This window comes from Nematolebias whitei, chromosome 11 (genome assembly GCF_014905685.2).
Source record: "Nematolebias whitei isolate Nwh7 chromosome 11, NemWhi1, whole genome shotgun sequence".
Taxonomy (NCBI): domain Eukaryota; kingdom Metazoa; phylum Chordata; class Actinopteri; order Cyprinodontiformes; family Rivulidae; genus Nematolebias; species Nematolebias whitei.
In genome coordinates this window covers 22,695,212-22,701,615 of record NC_056508.1, presented here as the reverse complement: position 1 = coordinate 22,701,615, position 6,404 = coordinate 22,695,212, and the positions used below count along the sequence as shown (strand labels likewise).

Sequence of the window (6,404 nt, the reverse complement as noted above, 5' to 3'; positions counted from 1 at the left end):
GGTAATGGTTAGGTTATGGATAAAGGTCATGGTTAGGCTATAGAAATTAATGAAAAATGAATGGAAGTCAATGCAAAGGCCCCACAAAGATAGCAAAACAAACCTGTGTGTGTGTGTGTGGGGGGGGGGGATGAGTGTACATGTCTGTTTCTTAGCAAAATTTCTCATGAACTATTAAATACATTTTACTGAAACGCTTAAAAAAAATTACATCTAAAACTGAATTTTAACTTCGGGGGTCGATCAGATTCAAGATGGCTGCCACAGCTAATTGATCCACACAAACGCAAAAATGGCTGTAACTCCGTCCTTTCGATAAATATTGAGCTCAACTTTGGTGTGGTAGTAGCTGAGAGTTATCCCCAACGAGCACTCCAAGTGCTGATGGATCGTATGACATCTTTGTTTAAAATGGGTATTAACTGTTGGAGTGAATCCAGTCCGTCTGTTAGCAAAATATTTTGCGAGGCACTGATCAGATGTTTATAAATCTCTTGAAAAGTAATTATTGGCTGTTTATCTATAAGTGATTGATTTATGGCGACAACCAAAGTCAAGATGGCCACCACAGCTAATGAAACCTTGCAGACACACAAACGGCTACAACTCTGTCAGTTTTACAGATATTTAGATAAAAGTTGGTGTGTTAGTCGATGAGACTTGTCCCTAACAAGTTGACGATATAAGCCATATGAGACATAAGATCTTTAATTAAAACATTGTCACACAAGGTAATGTATATTCCTTTAAGGATGCTACTTTCATTGAACAAATTAATTACTTGTGATTAAAATATACAGAGGATTGTTCTGTGCCTCTAGCCTACTTATAACTTCAAACTGAACAGAAGCAACTTTTGTTGTTCTTTAACTTTTGATGTGGGCTTTATTTAAAAATAACTTTGCAGATTCTGATTCTGACAGCTCTGTGCTAAAAATAGAGGAGCCAATCATCCAGTCCTTCTGTCCACACTGCACAGGATTCAGTCTTTACTCGCGGATAACAAGAGCTACTAATGTAGCAAAAATAAATATTTGATCACCACTCTCTTTCCATCATGTTTCAAACAAGGAGCAAGCTCGAAGTTAACACAGACTTGTTCTAATTTACAACTGTGTCACCGCCTGTCGAACTCAGTTACCAAAAGGAGCCAAATTTTAAACACTTTGTCCGAGCCACGGGCCACTTTCAGCTGATACAGTAACCGATCAGACACCTTATATATACTTTCTTGGTTGCAAGTTGATCAAGAGTTTGATGTGTCTCGTTTGACGCTCTATTACTCGTTCCACATCAGAATCAATAATGACAGAATGATCCCGCCTGTTTTCTGACTTTAAAATTAGCCAGCTGGTAAGAAAAGTCTATACTAAATGATGCATTTATCGAGTTTTTTAAACACAAAATATTAGAAGGGATACAATATTTTACATTTGTCATCTTGGGGGACCAGATGTGGCCCGCAGCTCTTGAGCTTAGGCTGACCAGCTGGGGAACATGGAGAGAACTCACGCAGCCACAAACACGTCACACTGAGGTCAACCAGTTGAACAGAAACAGCTCTCAAACCATAAAAAAGGAGAAAAGTCCACAGTAAGGATCCAGCAGCCTCCTGAGTTGACAGAATGAGGTTGATTGCGACTTGTTGGAGAGAAGCGAGCAGGCACTGTACCTGGATCACGTCTTCAGGGACACTGCAGGTGGAGATGCATCCCTGGCTGACTCTCATGCTTTCAACAGTTTCCTGTTAGATCCAGAACATATAGAGCACTGCTCCTACAGCTGAGCACCAACCGTGTGATGCTGGGGAGCAGCAGGGCAGCCAGACCTTTGCTGTGGAGGCTTAATCAGCAGCTGACCTGCAGTCAGAGGCCCGGCTGAGACAGCCTCCTGACCGCACTTTAGCCTTGACCTAAAAGTTACATTTGCTCATTAGTAGCTAAGAGTAAAAATTAGAACCATATTAGCTGACACCGTAGAGTAAATATAGCAAAAACGTAAAATTAGCACTACTGTAGCTAAATGCTAAAATTGGCTAAATCATAGCTAATTTTTTCAAACCAGCAACACGGTAGCTAAAAGCTAAAATTTTGCCAAAATGACGCTAACGGAGAGCGGTGGCGCAGAGGTTAGAGAAGGTGGGCCAGTGATCAGAAAGTCACCGGTTCGACTCACCAGACCGACAACATCAAAATGTGGGTGGGAAAGGTGAAGCGCCCACACCTGCCTCCACCCTCATTTGCCCCACTCTGGGCCCTTGAGCAAGGTTCTTAACCCCCATCATCTGCTCTTAAACTGGCCTCTATTGAAAATGAGTCCTCGTGACTCAATGGCCTGTATAAATAAAAGTTACATTAAAATTAAATAGTATTGTTTCTTAATTTGAGAAATATGAGTCAGACGGAGCTAAGTGGGCGAGCATGTGTGTGTTTGTCTCTAAAATTAGCAGCGTAACTCATGAACCACTGAACAGATTTTACTGAAACTCGATGAAAGTAATCAGCACATGGGCAGCTGATCAGCTGTTTGAGTCACTACATTCAACATGGCCGCCACAGCTAAGCCAACTCATCAAACACAAACACGCCTATAACACCATCAGCTTTTAACAATGGTTGTGGTAGCAGCAGGGTGCTGCGCTGAAGCAATAACTGAGCACACAAGCTCTGTTTTACAAGCTTTGCTTTTAACTAGTCAGTTATGTCTGTTAGCAAAATATCTCCTGAACCAATGGATGCATTTCAGTAAAACTTTCAGAAAGCACTCACTGGATGTATATATAAAACTCATTAACTTTTGGAGACAAACAATTTCACGGAGGCCACCGCAACTGAACAAATTCAGCCAACACCACGTTCTCTATAACATAACCAAATTCACAGATTCCTTCAAGGAACACTAAACGCTTAGTTTTTACTGGGTGATGGCAATGTGCCGTCCATATGATGTTTTCTCATCGACGCAACAAAGACAGGAAGTCCTGATGCATGCTCATAACCCAGGTAGAAAAATCTAACAAGGTTAATCCGTCCAGAGGACCTGACTTAACCTTGTTAAATAAAGACAGGAAGTGGTTCAACTTTGCATTTTCTTTACTCTTCTGTCTCCTGCTGTCAATCTATAAACTATTTAGGAATTGCTCGGCTGTCTGAACGAGCTGAGCCGTAAGAATGACCTCATCTGAGCACGTTTCTCTATTGCTCTTCCTGGATGACGCGTTCAGAACCAGCAGCCGTAACATTTGATTTCAAGGCCTAAATTAAAAGTGCACATTCAATAAATCCAGTCAATCTGAAGTGGGTCTGCTTGTTACAGTCTCAAGTGTAGAATCAGATCCGTTTGAGGCGGATCCAGTCATGACAGTGGGGTCACGCATGCTGTGGACTCACCACTAGATGGTGCACAGACTATTATGTTTTTAACTGAAGCTAAAGGCGTGTGCAAATCGCCTTCTTAAGTCAGCACACTGCCACAGAGTATTTTTATATGAGCAGTTATTAGCTCAGCAAACAGAGAAGGGGTGAGAAAAACAGAGACGCGTCCATTTTTAGCAGCCTCCACTATAAATCATCTCGGAGCTAATCAGTTCAAGAAGTGACCGTGCAGCGCGGGAAGCTTGAACCACAGAGAAATGCAGCTTCTCGGCGGTCGTTTGACCCTGGTTAGGAGCAGAACTAGATTTTAAACTGCTGGATGTGTGACAATTTTACACCGTCAACCACGTAAACACATTTTTGGCATCTGCTGATGCACATCAGAGCTGCCGCAGCTCATCACTCAACCAAATATGAGCTGTTCAGTCTGAATAAAGGGTCAGCCTCGGAACTGGACCTACGTGTAAAGAAAATGCATGCAGAGGGGAGATGAAAGAACTGCCAGTCTTCTTTGTTCCTCTCTCCAGAGACTGGACAGGCCCGGGCTGAGCACCACAGGGTGCAGGGTTGGCCCTCTTGGCCTGACATAGACAGCTTGTTATGTTGGTTATGATAACTATCCCAGTGGAGACATCAGTACTGTGCTACAAGACAAACCATGTCCAGAGAAACAACTTAAATCCTTCTGATAACGCACACACACACGGTAAATTTTATTTTGTCTTTTTGAAATCATGCCAGTAAAACATGACAAGACTGAGATGAACAAAAGGTGAAGAGGAGAACCGCTCCGAGTCCGGAGTAAACAAGCTGTCAGTGTTTAATACGTCCTGCTGGTTAAATGTCATGTCCAGACTGCAGCCCGTCTTATCTCGTTTCCCCATTTCTATGCATTATTGATGAAGGCCAGTATCACACAACACTCAGTGTCTGCTCTTTACGCATACAGGCTTTTTTATAAAGACGCCTGGTCTCGTTTTAAAACAGAAATTCACACATTTTTAAAAAATCATTCTAAATAATTACTGAAATAATAGATATCAAAGTTAATGCGCAGTAACCCAGGGGAAAAAAAAAAAATCTAATAAAGTTCAGTCAGGTCATCTGGACAGTTTTTTTTATTTTTTAGATGTTTCATTCTTCATCCAAAGGACTTCATCAGTCTGAGTAGCCACAATAAACTCAGACCCACAAGCAGCACACTCACATAGTGGACCAACAAGTTTGCTGGTGATAAGATGGTTTCTGGGGCTCGCCCTCTCCCCCGTCGACTCCTCTGAGGCAACCATAGCCAAAGTGGTTCACAAAGTGGTTCACAAAGTGGTTCACAAAGTGGTTCACAAAGTGGTTCACCTTTGGTCCACTATGTGAGTGTGCTGCTTGTGGGGCTGAGTTTGTTGCAGCTCCTTGGACTGATGAAGTCCCTTGGATGAAAGACGAAACATCTCAACAAAAGAAAAAAAAAAAAAAGAAACTGTTCAAATGACCTGACTGAACTTTGTTGGAAATAATATATAGCGGTAGTTTTTTTTTCTTTTTTTGTTTGCAATCTGCTTTTTTAGTGTCATAATTATTGGGACATGATTTTTGATGGTTTCAAATTGAACTGTCTACTTGTTTTTTCCCGTGTGGGAAAAAAAAAAACGATTACTTGTAATACTCTATAAACAACAATGATTAGTAACAGAGTAAATGGGATAGTTAAAAGCTGGAAAAAGAACGAGTAAATAATGATGCTTAGCTTTTTTGCATGTGTGTCCTTTTCAGTTCATTTAAATATAACCTGTGCAAATTATGAAGAGGAAATTTATCAAATTTAAAACGTTTGACACACTGCCTTCATTCCTCACAATAAAGACAAATGTTTTCAGAACAAAACAAAAATGCCTGTGAATATAAGTGGTTTAGAGCAGAGGGACGGGATGTTTTAATGGTGGAGGGGAAACAGCACAATACATTCTGTGTATTGAACACGTGGGATCTCATATGCTGAATAATTCTCTGCGACGTTGTGTCATCTGTAACTTTAGCTGACCTTTGTCACCTGATCCTGACTGAAGGAAGCTCCACATATAAAGTTCATGTTGAGGTGTTTTACTGTTAAACTCTTCATAGATGACAGCATTCCAGTGAGGGGTGTTTTTACAGTGCCTTGAGTAAAATGCATAGGATAAGCACAGCTTTCACCTAATCTGAACATGTACTTGTGTAAAGTGTACGCGTCGTCTGCGACTACACCAAAACCTCTGCTATGAGGCTGATTTAAGGCACATAAAAAACAAAAGTTAGATTTGTGGGATGCAGCTGAAGGTGAACAACAAGCCGATGCAGGAGGAGATGGAGTGCACACCAACTGAACACAATGAGTCAAAACAAGAACACGAGTGGCAACATGTGGCTGGATCCTGGTGTAAAGCAATATCAGCCCCAAACAATGACTTTTTTTATGTTGCAGAGCCTCTAACTGAACAAATAAGTATTACATTTAAACTGAGCAGACCCAGGGAAGGCAGTGGTGCTGTGCTCTGTGTTGCTGCATTGTTACATTTCTCAGACTATGAAGCTGCAGCGTCACGGTACGTTGCATAACGCCAATGTAGGCCTTGTGCAAGTTCGACAAGTAAGCATAAATAAAGTCTGATCCACAGAAAAGCAACACCTGCCTCCTGTAATGTCACTGATTTGTACGTCAGTGAATAAATAAAACTAACCTTTCACTTTCAGCCGAGGCTTTAACTTTTTTTTGATCTGGTAATCGGCATGCAATCACAACCCACTGTCGAAAGGTAAAGCTGGACTATAACAGTTGTTGGACTGTTAGCAAAATGTCTCGTGAACCAGTGGACAGATACTGGTAAAACTTGCTAATATTAATCACATACAGGTCCTTCTCAAAAAATTAGCATATTGTGATAAAGGTCATTATTTTCCATAATGTAATGATAAAAATGAAACTTTCATATATTTCAGATTCATTGCACAGCAACTGAAATATTTCAGGTCTTTAATTGTTTTAATACTGATGATTAT

The 6,404-nt window shown here is 41.0% G+C and overlaps 1 protein-coding gene across 1 annotated transcript in view; it reads right to left on the bottom strand.

Moving 5' to 3' along the window:
- frmd4bb (FERM domain containing 4Bb) overlaps positions 1 to 6,404 on the bottom strand; it is a gene marked incomplete in the record, with an annotated part of 42,111 nt that overhangs the window by 24,608 nt on the left and 11,099 nt on the right.